The sequence below is a fragment of the Aquila chrysaetos genome, chromosome 15 (genome assembly GCF_900496995.4).
Source record: "Aquila chrysaetos chrysaetos chromosome 15, bAquChr1.4, whole genome shotgun sequence".
Lineage (NCBI taxonomy): Eukaryota > Metazoa > Chordata > Aves > Accipitriformes > Accipitridae > Aquila > Aquila chrysaetos.
The window spans coordinates 23,787,773-23,805,041 of NC_044018.1; the positions used below are offsets into that span (position 1 = coordinate 23,787,773).

General features: G+C 35.0%; 1 long non-coding RNA gene across 1 annotated transcript; it reads left to right on the forward strand.

Annotated features, from left to right (window-relative positions):
- The first annotated feature begins 7,035 nt into the window (after positions 1–7,035).
- LOC115351212 lies at positions 7,036–16,752 on the forward strand. Its single transcript, XR_003926737.1, has 3 exons — positions 7,036–7,101; positions 9,633–9,765; positions 16,278–16,752. It is a non-coding gene; the product is annotated as an uncharacterized LOC115351212 (long non-coding RNA).
- The last annotated feature ends 517 nt before the right edge of the window (positions 16,753–17,269 follow it).

Below are 17,269 nucleotides of genomic sequence, written 5' to 3' on the forward strand. Positions count from 1 at the left end.
ACCATTTTTTTTAATATTTATTTTCATCACATGTATACTGCTACTGATTTAGGATTCATCTGGGTTTAGTGTTTTGTTCTTTTTTTTTTTTTTCCTAGAAATGAGACCATCAATATAACAACACTTACCTTGAAGTACGATTCTTAAATAATATTTATCAAGACTCTAACAGATACTGAGATCTTGTCTCAAAAAAGTTGATAAAAATATTCAAAGTATATAATTTCAAAAGGAAAACCAAATTAATACCACTCGGCACTGAAAACACTTAGCTAGTTAATTGATCTCATTTTGTGTTTGAGCATAACCTATTTCTCGGGACTGCGATCTTGACTGTCAGGGCCCCGAGGGCACGCTACCCCCACCCTGCCCGTGACCCAGGACCCCATGTCAGCCCCCCGGCCCACCAGCCCTGCCCAGTGACACCGCACCGGGGCCCGTCTCCAGCTCCCCGCAGCCCGGCCCTGCCCCGCCATGGGCCCTGCCAAGCCGGGCCCACCCACCGGCCCATGTCCCGGCCTGGCCTCGGGCTGACCCCGTCCCCACAGCCCTGCCCGGCCTTTCCGCCGGTGGACCGCGGTTACTGTCACTGGGCCTGATCCTCACCCCACCCACAGGCTGACATCCCAACCCAGTCTCTGCCCACCCTCCTCTTCCTCATCATCATCTGGCAGTCTGGGCTCTTAACGGAGCCTGGCTTCCAACCCCAGGCCTGCCCCCTCCCCTAGCTCGGATGAGGATGAGGATGAGGATGAGGATGATGAGGATGAGGATGAGGATGAGGATGAGGATGAGGATGAGGATGAGGATGAGGATGAGGATGAGGATGAGGATGAGGATGGGCCATCATGGCCTCAGCTCCCTGCCCCTTAAGGAGCAGCCAGCCCTCACTTCTCCCTGACATTGGATATGAATAAAAGGCAGAAGGCTAATTAGTCACAACTCCATTGGTTTATTGATGGGGAATTAGATGACTGTAATCAGTCAAGAATGTTAACACATGGTATGCCAACACCTTGTTTTCTAAACTGTTGCGTTCCCCCCCAGCACTCCCCCCAGCACAGAGGCTAGGTCAGTATGTTGTTTCATGCACGGTACTGTAGTCGATGCAACCAGTTTGTGATATACAGCTTTATAGAGTTACCCTACCTCCATCTGCTCACAAGAAAAGCCCAAAAGCAAAATGAACAACATTCTGAAAATACAGACCAAACTTTGCCTTATTTTACTTTATTTGTGTGGGATTTTAAAGGGTATATAAAGAAGTGAAATGCCTGCAGACCCTTAGGCTGCAACAGAAGAGGAATCTCCTTCTCAACTGATTTAGTAAACAAAAGAGTTGACAAGGAACTAGAACATGTAAAAGTTCAGATGGGCCTCTGTGAAAAGAAAAAATCAGGATAATGGGATTTAGGTTCACAGCTCCTCACCTCAAAGTTATATACACTATAACAGCCGAAATAATAGCATATGTCAAATAACAGATTAAAAATTTTAAATTTAACTGGATTAGTAAGTATAATATTAATAACTTCCTTGAACTACTGATAAAAAAAGAAACAAATACAAAACTTTTGGATGCTTGCTTGCTCTTTCATCAAGGACCTCTGGCAGCCCATTCTGAGAGAATTTTCAAAAAGTGCAGACAATACTAAATTTTATGCAGACTATTTTCCTGTCCATTTTAAGCTACTCAAAGACAACCTCAGACCAACAACAAAGAGGAAAATGATTGATTTCTTCTGTTTTTCTTTTGTGGGGTCTTCCCCACAAAAGTTTCTAGGTCAAAAGTAGCTCAGTAAGTCTGCACCAGCTGAAGCAGCAGTTGCATTTTGATAGCATGATAACCATGAGTCAGAGGGATTTTCAAAGGAAGGCTTTTGCAATAGTGGGATACAGTCTAAAATTGCTGTTAAATTGCAAACGAAAAGATGACACTATAGGTCAGTGTCTCATATGTGCTGGAGCTATTTGTGTAAGATGAGATGTCATAGGAGATGTTATCTCAATAAAAATGGTGATTTAAAACCATTCTTTTTATACAAGAGAAATGACACAGAGCTATGGCCAGGACGCAGCACAAGGACTTGCACAGGTAGGCTATCTTCGTGAAATTAGCTTATTACTTCAGTCATAGTTGGACTATCACAACAGATCATTATTTCCTGTACTACTTGTTCTATGGAGAAGATAGGGGACACTATGTTTCCTGTATATCTGGCAAGAAAGTAATAATCACAGTATCTGGACAATACTGTATGCTAGATACTGCAATGGCGTGCAAAATTTCCCTGCACTGTGGTTTCTATTTTCAATGTAATATTTCTCTCTGATGCTACTAAATGAACTCTTTGTCTTTTAACTATACTACTGGGTGGGTTGTTTTTTTTTTTCGTTCATGCGAAGAAAACGTAGCTAATAGAAGAGTCAAAAAAGCTTGACCTTAAATATTCCTTTCTTTAACTGTGTCTGTAGCCATGCCACAGTTTATCACAAGGAACCAAAAATGCCATGGAATTTGCCAGAACACTGGAACTGATCACCTAACTTGTTATACTGTTAGGGTGGCCTGGATTTGGTGTTGGCCAGATAGCAGTCACCCAAAGAATTACAAGGCACAGTCAAGGTAGCATGGCTCAGAGACTACTCTTAATATGCAGTTTGGATACAGCTTTGATTCAGGTGACAGGAGAATTTAGTAGCATGCACATGGACCTTTCCATATCTTTTTGACCTCAGTGCCAGAGAATGGTGGTCCTGCGTACGTTATATTTGTTAGTATAATGTAGCCTCTCATTCCTTGTATTTTCCACATTTGATTTCTATTTATACCTGACTGTTCCTAACTCTTTTGACCTGTTCCTTTGGATAGTGCTATGATCATATTTTAGTTTATTTTGTAATAAAACATTTAAAACCTGCACTGAATATTTTAAGAATACCTTGCAGATATTTGAGAGTTTGTGTAAGCTTGACAAAACACAACGTGTGCACACACAAAAACACATGCATCCAATGTATTATTGTGAGCTCTGCAAGCAAGGAGTCACACTGTGTTAGTGAAGCTATGAGATGAATCGGATATTACACTGATGAGAATCAGAACAAACTCTGCTGTCTGCAGCTGAAGCTGCATGACAGTAAGAAGTCACAGTGTTGTAATAAGTCAGACCTGAAGTCACTGTACTGTGATGTGGATCAGGAGTCAGGTCTCTGAAATTTGAAGAAGAATGTATGCAGCACAGCAAAGCAGGAGTGCAACGTGAGGCTACTCAAGTGCACAGAGAGCCAGGGTTAGGCTCCAGCGAAGCCTAGAAGATTACAAAGCATTACACTTTCATTATGGTTCTTCATTTCTGCTTCTTGGTTTGAACACTTTTCTGAATTTGTTCACTACACTTTTTTCTTTCTTTATCTCTTGAAACACAACAGAAGATGTTCACTCAAAGGCTTCAGTTTTTTTCTGGTATTTTCTGTGCTGCACAAGAATTCTGTAAGTCCTGAATGCAAACAATGTGCATTACGACTAGATGATAAAACACGTTACATGCAAAGACACAGATCACACTTCTACTTGGGCAATAGAGGAGTTAATGTTTATTGAGCAGAAAATATTTTATCAGATATCGAAGGGAAGTGTTAGGATGTCATGGAATAACTGCCAACAGAGCAAAATCTAAACATTCACCTTGATATCACAAAAGCAAGACTCCTATATATGGATCCATATTTTTTTACTTCTGATTAAAACATTATGGTCCCAGTTAACTTTTGTGTGTGTGTGTGTGAATATACCATGCAGATATCTACTATGATCTGAGGAACAGTTTCTTCTTAGAGACTTAGAGTGACAAACTCATTTGTGCTTTGCAGCTGAGAAAAATAGAGAAAATAGAGAAAAATAATTTCTAATTAATATGCTATCCATTCCTAGAAGTTATTTCCCTTTAATTTTCTTAGCTGGGTTTTGGTTTGTTTTAATGTGTTTTTTTCATTTTTTACTTTCCTAATTTGTGGCACTTGAGTATACTAAAAAATTTTGTTTAAAAAAAAAGGTCTGTTCTGTGTGTTTTGTTTCCAGAGTTATGAAGTCAATTTACTGCGTGCACTGGAGATTTTTTAGTTAACAGATTAAAGGGAGTCGATCATTTAGCAATGATTTTTATTAAATTATCATTTCTTTTTAGCTTTTCTCAGCTCTAGTCAGAAATTTTCTTTCAAACTTCTTCCAGACAAAACAATGCACATGGTAAGAAATACTAGCACAGCACTGACTAAAAATTGTTAAGTGAAAATGAACTTACAGTAGTCATCATTAACTGTATGCAATATTCAAGCTTCACATAAACCCTTGTGACAAATACTAGGTGAGCTTATGTGGTTCAATGTGTCTTTTGAACTGGAGAGTTGTACTGTGCTGAATTTCAGCTTTTATATCTGAGGTATACTTCTAGCCTGAAAAGTTTAACTATGCAAAAGCTATCCCTTGCTACCCTGAAGTTTTAGTTCTTCTGTACGATTGATCACAAGTGTATCAGCTCACTATTTTAGTCATTAAATTGTTCATTTTTGTTACCCTTCCCTTTTTGTTAATAAGCCCTCTAGAATAAGGAATATGATTTGTTTTGTGCTGATAGAATCAGGCCCATCCCAATCATGCTTTGCATGTGTTACTGAGATACTAAAATAGAAAATAATAGATAGAAACAATTATCTCAATCATTTAAAATTGCTATCTAAAGGCCAATTGCAAGACCAAACTGTTCACAGTTATACATGTACAGTCCACAGTGTGTGCTTTTATTCACAACTGGGAAACCACGTTGAAGAAAATAAGCAAACTTTCACCCAGGGTTTTACTGAAGGTAATAAGCCAGATACCTGAGCCAGAAGGAAATACACTCTGATTTTCTGACAACAAATGCATATTCAGATGTATAAAAACAGCCATATATATAACAGTTTTCAAGGAACCTCCGTAGAAATCCCCATGGAAAAAAACTATATTTTAAAAACAAAATGGTCCAAATTGACTTGAATATTATTTTTTTCTTGCTCTTATCACATGCATTTATGAAAAGTAATTGATTTAAGCAAGAATGTATGAGTGTAATCTGGGGTGGATTTTTTTTGTTCTGTATTTTATTCATGTTATTTTATCCAGATTTATTATCAAAGGTTAATCAAGGTAAAGACACACAGGGTAACACTCTGGAAGTTCAGCTATAAGGTGTTTGTGAACAAAGTTAGGAATCATGTGTCTGAGTATAATCTCTTTCAGTGACAGATAGTACCTTTACACATAGTTCATGCAATTCCATTAACTTCAGAGTGCTTTTGTAAGAACTAAAGACAAGATGAGGGCTACCCTTACTTCTGAGTTACATCTCAATCTAGATCACAGGTAAATTTAGCTTAGATCTTGTCAGTGCCCAAGATGTGAAATATGCATGATCTTAACTTTTTCATTGTTCCTTCAGTCTCTCTGGTAGTAGTCGCTCTCTAGCATTCAGCTATTGACCTCTACAATATCTAGTGTCAGAGAACTATGGCTGCAAACTGCTTCCTCAGTGGAGCTCTGTAGAAATTAATTTAGTGGAAATTTACCACCACGAAGTTACCCAAAATTCATTTAATAGCTTTCAGCTGGATTTTGCACTATTGAATATGCGGACATCTCCTATAAAATGGCTGAGGAGAAGCTAGTGACTAAAAATAGGATCTGAAAAAGCAAATAAATTAATAATAGAAAGAATCTGCCTCAGCTAATGGAAAATTCTGAATACTGTCTCAAACTTAATCCCTCCCCTTGTTAGTGCTAAGTTTTGATGGAGTTATTGTTTATGCATTCCTTCTGTGTAAGGGTTCTCCCCAGTTTTTAGCTACAATTCAGTACTTGTATGGGCAAATGCACTTTGGTTTTCTTTCTTGCCTGAGAAATATTGAACCTACCCACTGATTTCTCCTTTTCTTTCTGCTATAGCTGAACTTCAACGCTCGAACGAGAAGGCTGTTCTATCCAACCTCCTTCTGTTACCTGATGGCTGCAGATACAACAGCTTTAGCTTAAAGCCTCTCAGGATGAAGAGGATTTAAATCTTTTCTTCTAGTTCTGAGCATGCTGTCTACCACTAGGACTAACTTGTATGCACATAAGTGTATATAGAAGTACAGGTGACCAACTTCTATTTTTTAGGCATTATCTGTTCTTAACCACATATGTCTACAAACTAGTTTGGGGCAAGAAATAAAAGTTTCATATAGGTACTTATGCAGAGGTAGAATTTCAGATAAAGTTTCTTCACTGTATCTTATCCCACAATTTGAGTAATCCTTCCTTCAGACTTCCTTTCACTGTGAAGTCAGGTACTAAACTCAAACTGTAAATACAGTTTCTGAGTTCAGGCATATAAAGTATAGGAATAATAGACCTAATTGTCATTGATTTTAGCAGATAAGCACTTCCAGGAGAGTTGGACTTCAGTGGTACATTTAGAACAGATTTCTGCTAGTAAAAAAAATTGTTAAACCAGAGCTTAATTGGAGTAGGTATACAGAAGAGTTCTACTCCTTTTTCTGCCTGAGAAGACTTTCTGCCAGTTATGCACCTTCATTGTGCTTCATACTGTCCCATCTTTTAACATTTAATTTGTGATTTTTGCTGATAATTTCCTTTGAATCACGTTTCTAAGTTACTGTCTGTTTATAGACAGAAAGGAACAGGATATTATTGTTCCTTCTGTAACTGCAAGCATTATTTTAATTTGGTCTGGTTTTTAGCACACTGTATTTTCAGTTTATATTCATAGCCAAAGCTTACTCATATTTGTATGAGCTGTATGTGTTTTGAATAATAGCTTTCTAAAAGAAAAAAAAAAGTACTCAACACTAATTAATATGAAAAGGAGTACTGATGACCAGCACAAGATATTATCTGGGATGTAGTCAGAGCTTCATGCATCACTACTTCTAGTTTTTGTGCTTTATTTTGTGCTTCTTGAACAATGCAACTTAGTGTCTCTTATGTTTTACTTGGTGCAGTGGCAAGCTGAGATGAAGACTTCAGGGATTTCTCCACCACTGCACATAAATTTTCTCAAGGTCAGATGCTGTAGTATCTTTTCATTTAGCAGTCACTCACCCTGCAATTTGTTTTGCAGTTTTGTGATTCATTATTCTTCAGTTTTGTGTATTGAAAGAACATTTCTCATTTCCTCCAGCTCTTTAAAGATGTGTCTTCCCCATGTTTACTGGTCCCTTAGTTTTACATCATTTACAAACTAAGAAATGTCATTCTCAGTATCTTTGGCTAAGTAATGGATATAAAACCAAAAAAACTGCAGACTCTGAAAAACTGATCCCTCTAAGTATGTCTCTAAAGTCTAGGACTCCATAGACCCTTAATGATACGAATTGTTTCACTAATCTTAAAGTGACTCTTAATGTGATTGAGAATCAGAACCTGAAACTTTTAAAGATCTGGGAGACAATGAGTTGTTTTATATTTCAGCAATTTCCACAGAAAGTACTGTCAATGTGTGTTTAAAGTTCAATTTATTTGGTGCCTTTATTGATCTAGCTAGTGTAACTGTTCTTCTTTTGGATTAAAGAAGTATGAAGACTATTACAGCCGAACACAAGTGAGAACCAATAAAGAGTAATGACATTGGCCAAAATCCAGGCAAGAAGTGAATGCCTATATGTACGATTTATGGTAAGATTAGGAATATAAAACAAAAACTGAGACATTGAAAGACCACCCTCAGCTTCTACCTAATCTTCAGGTCTTTAAGCAACTCAGTTTCTGAGTTTCTCTCCCTTCCTAAAGCCATTTGTGCACATCCAGGGACAGTTCAGTCTTGGTTGCAGCACTTGTAGCTTTTCTTTAGTTGTGACCTTGGAAGACACTGCACATGTAATTTTCTTCAGAAGATACTTATTACTGTCCCTTTCTTTAATGATATTTCAATGTACTGGAGCATGCCCTCGAATATTTCAGTGGATTTTTAAAGTACAGTCCTATGGGTTACGTGTGTATATGCATGTGCATTTGCAGGAAATGTTCAGGGAAGAGGACTAACCCCACTAAAGATACAGAAGACATGAATTAACTAGTGGATTTCTCACCCTCGGTAAGTTTTAAAGCTATATATAATCACAAGTATAATAAATCATCTACTCTTAGCATAGAAGATGACAATTAAATATCCCAATAATGGCAAAGTCACATCCTAGAATGAGAACCTTTCCTTTTAGCTCCCTTATTCTGCCTTCTAGTTGTCAAGCAGAATCTTTAGATTCCATTGAGACACACGAAGTTATTCCTAGAGAACACAGAAAACCAGTATAGGAAATGTCCACTACATAGAATACAGGAACCTGAACTTTAGAAATGCAACACTATTAAAAACTGAAAGCAAGTTTTGAAAATGAATCATGTTAATCATCTTCTTATAGGCAAAGAACTTCTCCCTAGGACTTTGTCTGCAAGGCTAAGAGTCAAAAAGCACCTGCTACCAGAAAATCACAACCTATTATCTAGACATGGTTTTGCTAGCAGTGGATGGCATATGAGGAGACTTAGTTAATGCCTATTTCTCCCTTTTAATGACTAAAATACTATTTTCTTTTATAACATTTTTTTAACCTGATATCAGCCTAACATATTACCCTTTACCATTAACTTGGTAATTGTCAATTGCTGTCTGAAAATCCGGTAATTCTGGTTTTCATTTGGTCAATTAAGACAATGGGGTTTTTTGTCTTTAATTGTAATATCAGATAAATCAATCAATGACAATAAACTATTCATCATCATATGGAGAAATAGGTTACCAATTGCTAGACCACTAAAATTTTGATTTAAAAATTCAATCAAATAGATATTGAGTTAAATAAGTTCTCAAATTTCTTACTGCATAGGAAAAAAAAAATCACAATACATTATTTTCTTTCTGTAAAAGAAAATGTTCACATTTCAGCATGCCAATTACAGTTATCCCAGAAAGGACCTGTCTTTTGAAAAACATTTCAAACTGAAATGCTTAAATAGATCATTTCATGAAGTCCGTTTCACCTGAAAAATCATTCCAACTACAGGCAGTGTATAAAAAAAAAGAAAACAATTTCAAAAAAATTTAGTTTTTTCTCTTTTTATCTCACTTTACTTTTTCTTGGAAAAAGATGTGGCAAGGAAAAGAAATGAAAAGATAAATGTAAGATTTACTTTAAAAAACCCCCACAACCTCACTGGTGGCTATCAAGCCTCTCTGAACAAATCACATACCTAAGTAAAGGAAAAAGTCGTGTCCCTCAGGGCTGAATACAAAAAAGCCAGTACAAGGGAAGAAGAATCACATATATATACCAATAGAAAATGAATAGAAACTGCTGAGGAGAGGGGTACCTTTTTGTGGGAGAATGGAAGACTTTACTTCACCTGGGAGTTTGAACCCACAGTTGTCTCCATTAAAGCATAAGAATTTTTTTCTTTTTTTTTTTTTTTTTTGAAAATGTGTAAGAGAAGTTAGTCCCTGCTCCCAGAAGTTTAAGATCTAAAAATAAAATTTCTTAGGCCAAATCGGATAGCATGTGGCTTCTGAAGTTTAACTTGGACTCCTCTTTCTTTGCAGCAAAATCAAGTCCCCACTTGCTTCCCCCCAAATGAAAGGTTTTCTAAGAGAAGTAAAGTGAAAGAGCAATTCTCTGCAAGCGTTCTTTATTCTGGAACTCAATCACTTCGTAACTTGGTTCACCAAAGGCTGGGTATGTTAACCTCTGGAAATGCTATTAAACTTGTTTTCTGTCTTTTCTACTGAAGAAACTAAGGTAAAGGTTGGATTTACTAGCTGTCTAAATATATGGGTAATGTATATATTTGTGCATTTTTATTTTGGGTCTAGGGTTCAAAAAATTGCATAGTCTGTAAATATACAATACAATGTGCCATCATTAATTGGAATCAAATTTCTTGACATACTTGGTAATTTGGATATACTGTAGTTATTATCACAATCGTAAACTTGCAAGGGAGAAAAACATGAGCAAATTGTAGTTGTTTGGGCTTTTTTTCTAATGATGAACATGTAATTTACACAAATCTATGATGAGTTTATTGTCTTGCCTTTTTCCTGCTTCTACATAACGAGTGTAAGATAAATCATAACTGTCTGTTGTGGAAATCAAACTATTTTATTACCTTACTGAAAATGTATGTCTTATCAAAGAGAGGTAATAGTTACAATTTGAAAAATTGCTCCTTAAAATATTTATATTGATGTATAAAATTAGACTACATTTCCTTTAGAAGTGCATATCACTACAAATAAGTGGATTAAATATTTTTTTTTGACTGTTTTCACTTGTATAGTCCCTACATGTCGAGTCATGCTATTTGAGGATACTGTGCATTTTCTTTATAGGGTAACAGTTCTGGAAATTCCTAATTTAAAAACAAACTAAGTGTAAGTGACAGAACAAGATTTAAAACATAAAACCGGAGATTTGGCAGTCTCCAAAGTCTCTCAGTAGGAATTTCCAGATGTGACTTTTCTGTTTTGTTAAATCATGACAAAAATCATGACAGAACCTAATGACCAGCCACCTAATTTTCATCCATACAGCTTGCCATATACATACCTTGCCCAGCTGTACTTTTTGGTGTGCTCAAAATGAAAAAAAACAAACAAACAAAAAAGTTTGCTGAACGTTGATTATGTTTGTTTACCCACCAGTCCATTTATATGCTAAATGATGACTTAGACATTGACTTAAGATACAGAATCATAGAATCATCAAATCATAGAATGGTTTGGTTTGGAAGGGAACTTTAAAAATCATCTAGTTCTGCCCCCACCCCCCTACCCCCCATGGTCAGGGATATCTTTCACTATGAGTAATGTCATAGAAGGTGCTTTGGCTTCTTCTCCCTTCAAATTCCCCAATTCTTTTCCCCTCTCTCCCACTGCAATCCCTCAGCAAAAAGATTATGCAATTTGGCTATTTGGGATATTGCTAATTAACAAGCCATATATTTTCAACAGGGAAAAAGAGGGGCCTAGTTCTCATCATAATAAGATTACTTACAGTGTCTTTCCTTTCAACCAGCACCAGCTACTAATATTCACAAAACTTGAAGAAATTTTGAGATCTACCTCCTTGCCAGACCAAGGAGGTCTGGTGGGATTTGAGAATGGTGGAAAAGGGGAACAGGCAGACACTGACACATCAATGTAAAATTTTAGGACAAGACCTATTTCCTTAGGAAATGGATCTAGACTAGGAATTGTTCATGAAGGAATGAATGAAAAGAACCCCAACAATTAATTAAAATATTTTTTCTTTTAAAAGATAGTTTTTGATTCCTATGAGCTAACAATTATATATCTTACTGTAGAATAGTGCATACAAATAAAGTAACAAGAAAGATTGTAAATAATAGAAGAGATTAGGAGATACTTAGAACCATATAACAAGGAAAAGGAAATGTTTAATTAATGAAGGGACACCTGTCATCAAAATCTTTCTCATTTGTTAATGAAATATGATGTCTTATAAGCCAATTATATTTGTGATGTACAAAAACTACATTATGCTAGGAAACACAAGATAATCCATCTTATCTATTACCCTAGGAAATGCATTACAACATAATAGAGATCCCATAAATCATTCAGTGAAATAATGCGTGTGCTATAGTACATTATGAACCAGACAGATTATACTAATGTCACAAATGCAGCTCATTAACTGTATTATACAATGAGTAAGCAGTCACCTGGCTGTACAACCTTCATATCCCTATTACCAGCAGAACAAAATGAAGGAAAAGTTATCACAGTCATTTATCATAGAGCCATATGACCAACATTTTCTCTTGTTTTCTGTTATTAAGTGCCGTAGTACTATATGTTTTGTGCAGTTCTGACAGTTTTGCAGATCCTGGATATAAACTTTGGCTAGAAAGTCTGTTAAATGTCCTTTGAAAGTGACATGTCATAATCAGAGGTGCCACAGCCTATCATGAAAGCATAGAAGTAAGAATTACAGCGCTGCCTTTCAAATAATAATGGCAAGAATCCTTGTAAACTCAATGCCTTGACAAGGAATTGGGACGAAAATATAATGAATATAAAATTACACTCTAAGTGTTTATTATATTCACAAATATAATAACCAAACTGTATTTTATATTTTTTATGTAGAAACTATTTTAAAAATAAATTACCTTTGGATTTACAGAACAGATAATTATGTATATTCAAGGAAAATAATGACATGTTATCTTCCGACTTGGGTGATAATCTGTTACTTTTATCCAGGTATTACTTAAGGCACTCATGGTCCCAATAATAGTGTCTGCCTTTCATAGGTGTAACTAAGGTTCATATCCTCAAATACACATAGGTGCCTATTTGTCTCTTTAGGGATGTATGCCCATAATTTAGGAAACATTAACACTATTGAAATCATTCCTCAGTTCTTATCTATTCCTGTAGGAATCTGAGTCCCCTCAAAACCAAATAAATACTGATGCCATTCTCTAGTCATCAAGTTGATCAAGGAACCAGCTCACATCAAATATAAATAAAATGTAGCTTTCTGGGCTAGAGACCCTTATACCACCAAAATAAGACTAGGTTCAGCCACAGTATAAAGTGTAGAATGGAGGGACTAGCAAAGTGAAACTTCTTGCCTGCCAGATAGGATTGTGCTGTGTCCCCATGTTAAATTCATCCCTGCATAATATAGTTCAGTGACAAATTGAGTACAAGTTGATGCTTTGAAGTACAAATCTAAAATTCACTAATACCCTCCTAATAAGGCAGGTCTTTCTTTGAGGCTGTAGCTAGGTATAAGTGAAACACATGATGGAGCAAGGTCTGTTTCCAAGAAATTGTGTAAATCCAACCTAATTCTTCTGGAACTATGAAGCTGGAGAGTTGACTGCCTAAATTACTTACTAGGAGACATGTATTTCTGCAGGTAGGTGAAAAATAAAATGAAAAAGTCTCCCATTACATTGTACAGAAGAACATAGCAGAGGCTGACCCCACAGAAAAACATAAGTGTATTAAGTATACTAGCTATATTAAGTACATAATTAATATTAGCCAAAGAGAATCTTTATCCTTCTTTTACCCTGGATTCTCTGAAGTCAGGGATGAAAACAAGAAGAAAAGGTTTTTCATTTCACAGTGCAGCTCTGCAAGCAAAGTATGTTCCTCACGGAGGCAGAAGAGCTTGGTAACCAACATTTTCAAATTGTAAGGTAAAAAATTCTGAAGTCACATACTAAACAAGCAATTTATATTTTACATAAGCATCCAAATTTATTTTCTTCTTCATAGCTCAAATGAGAGATTTATGTGCATGTATATATTAGTAGATATTAGTGAGGGAAGACCACATGCAATAGCTGTGCTTCACACTCATTCTAGTCTCACTGATCTTTTGAAAGAGAAATAACACAGTTGAGCTCCAACCTCTCTGATGCTTCTTTACATTACATTCACAAACTTTGCACTGTTGATTGCTAGATTTGATTTTTTTAGTGGAGGCATATGGGAAGATAAAAGCATTCCCAGAAAAACTTTGAATAATATGACAAAAATTCAGGACTCTGTAAAAAACTGTAAGCTAACAGAAGCATACACTTATTTATATCTTACAAACATTTGGGAATTCAGTGTGATTAAAAGAAAAGGTGGGTTTTTTTCATAGATTTCTAAGGTAGATTGTAAGAAAACTTTCTAATATTATCAATGAGTTAAATTAATATGTAATGCCTTGTATTTCATATAGTGGAAATGTGTTTTAGACTCACACTAAAGGTGTTCATGTGTTACAGAGTAATGATGCACCTACTGTAGGTGTGAATAGGTTTTCATTGCTATGATTTACAGTCTTACTGGGCATGTTATTATCACCCAATAACACTTTGTTCAATGACTGTATAGAGCTTTCATTAATGTTAATGTGGAAAATTGACCCCTAATATTTTGTAATTAGTGGTCTGACAGTGACAGTCTTGTGTAATATGTTTCTGTGATTGTGTTTATCCATGACAAATAGAAGTATGACTTTGGAAACTTATTTTCTAATTGATGATACAGTAAGCCTTGAACTTCAGTACGGCAATACTGACTGAATATTAAAGTAAACATGAAGTCACGACTTTGCTCTCTGAAAAACGTCAATGTTTTCCTCCTTTTATTTAAAATTTTTAAAGTACATCTCTATTTTTTAAATCAGTATCTGTAGTACAGTTTTCTAAAGGTAACCTTTCCTCTAGTACCATGTATTTCAAAACACTCTTTAAACTGGATAGTCTGTCTCTACAAATCTTATTTATCATTCTTCCTGTAAGCTAGAACTGAGATAGGCAGTAGTAAAACCTATGCTAGGATAATTCTTTCTTTCTATATGAGTAAAATACTAGTTATAGCCATTAAGATAGATTTTTTTTTTTCCTCTGGAGGAATATCAAATAAGATGAATTCAACACATCTTAGGGAAGTAAATAAAAAAGTGGCATTTTCATGTTTTCTCTTCTTTATTAAACTTTATTCAAAGACAGCAAACTCCAGTTTTATTGGTAAAGGTCAGTTACAGAATTTGCTTCTCTTTTCTTTGTTCTTCAAAGAAAATATTTTATAAGGGAAAATATTCTACAATAAAACCTTTTTCCCATTCCCCTGTTTTGCTAACCCTACAAACAAATATAAATGTTAAAATGCATATTAGTAATGATGAGCATGCTTTGTTCTTTAATGTAGTAAAATGGATATTATTTGTATACAGTCATTATTCTTTATACCTTCTTTATACTGTGTTCTGTAAACAGAACTAATAATGAAAATTAGTAGATAATACCTGGGGAAAGACTGGAGACCTACAAGGAGAAGAAATTTTGAAAATTTGTAATTTGCCTATTGACAACACATTAAACCACTGGGGACATTCCTTGTAGTCCTAATATAAGAGCTAATGGTATCATTATGGAAAACTCTTCCATAAACACAGAACATCAGTTCATCACTGCTTTCTGTGACTGTCTAAACTTCAAAAAGAACTCCCCCCGCCCCCCAAAAAGAATACAAGTGTCATTCTGTAGTATAGTAGTACAGAAATGCTGATATTCACCCCCAGCCAGAACACTAGATCTCTTTCATTTCTCTACCTAACATAATAAAGAGCCTTGTACAGCCTGTTAAAAAAAAAAAAAAAAAAAAAAAAAATCCCCAAAGATGATGCACTCTATAAAGGAGATATGCTCTCATTTGCCTATATATGCAGTGAGGATTTGGATACTAAGCATAATGCTTCTGGATCTTGTGATTAAGTATTGAAAAAAGCATCCTCCTTTCAGACATATTTGGTAGCAAAATCACTTCAAATTTTCCTACATCTTTACTTAAGGAATGCTAATATAACCAGTGGACAAACTAGTGGACAAACCAACTTTAGGGCTGTTTTAATTTTTCAACTTGATTACGATGTCATTAATGCATAGAAGATTTTAAGATTAAAAATATGTTAATATAAGCTGTATGCAAAGGTCATCTGGCATGAGATGCAATAGCAATTTATTCTTTTAAGACTGTCTTTAATGACATTCATCCTTACACCTGTGTGTTAACTGTTAATTGACTTGTGTAGCAGTATTAACCAGTATAAAGCTTTGCTTTTAATGAAAGAAGTCACACATATCTGCTGTAATTTCCTCTAAACTTTATTTTACTGTTTATGCAAAATAAATTATAAACAGCATTTGGTAGTATGATCTGTGATAATACCTATAATACCAGGGAGTGGGGAGGTAAACGAACCTCAGAATTACATAGAAATCACATAAGGTAAATGTAATTTATCATACAGTACATGTAATAAAAAAGTACATTATTTCCAGGTAAACTAGTTAGAGCAAAGACATGGCTATATTTTTAGGCATATGAACAAAGGAAAATGAAATCGTGTTTATTTTAAATTATCAATCTAGGGATTTAAAAAATCCTCAAATACTCATTTACTGTAAACTGGCATTTCTCCATTACATTAAATGGTGTAGTCCTGTTTTATTCTAACAGAAAATTGGGGCTGAAGAACTCCTATGAGTTATTGCTAAGTGATATGATCTTTTGACTCTATCTGCATAAAATTATCATTGTTTTCTGTTTCTCTACATTATAATAGCTTGGAATGATTTTAGGAATGGGGAAAAGCTGCAAACAAATCAAGAAACAGAAATTTAATTCTTCCTAATTTTTGTCCCTCAGGTTCATGAATTCCAGTCCACATTTTTTGTTTAGTTCTCATCTGCCAGGAGATGGAGACACAGCATTTGAATCTTCCATCACTTATGTGAGAAAAGACAAGATAAAACTATTGGAAAGATAAAATACAAATAGTACATAAACCCCACTGAACTTGGTAAATTGATTCAAAATGAAAGTTTTCTAAGTCATTATTTCTTGGTCTTTTATTGCCCTCATTAAACATATTTGCTATTGCCAATTGCTGTTCTAGAAACAAATACAAGAAAACAAAAGGAATTAGATGAGTTTTTGTTAAAATTATTCTTTCTTTGAGTTTCCTTCAAAGTGTACACAACTTGAAGAGAATGTATTGCAATTGCTCCCAGTTAGTTTTTGATCTTGAGCATTGTTATTCCATCTCAGATAAAAAGCCTGAAGAGTTCAAAGAAGTGTGAACAGAGTGGAAGTATCGTTGTATAGGTCTCTGAACATCTGGTGTTAGTAGTCACTGATTAATATAAATCATATTACTATTCAGATTTACAGACCTAAAATATAAGCATCTAAAAAGAAAAAAGGCATTGTTAAAAATCAGTATGGGAAAATCAGATTTTTTTCATTTACTGAATATTTTAGGATCTTAACTTTTTCAAGATTATATAAACTGATTTTTATTTTGTTTTAACTTTATTAATTTTAAATTTATAAGCATCCTATTGTTCTTGAAAAAAGTGGTGATTGTTGTATTTGTGCCATGTCATATTAAGTTACCTTACTTTTGAAATAGATATATAAATTATTAATTATTGGCTTGTTCCAGATAGGATTTTAATTTAAGTACTTTGAAAACCTGCAAAAACCATCTCTCCTTCAAAACGATTAATGGGTTCTATTTAAGGAGCTGGACCACTGGCCACTGACAATATTCTGGAAAAAAGTGACCAAAGAAAATTTTTCTTCATTTTCAAATCCAGCTATAACAACATATTTATTTTAATCGTTCTTTGGGAGTA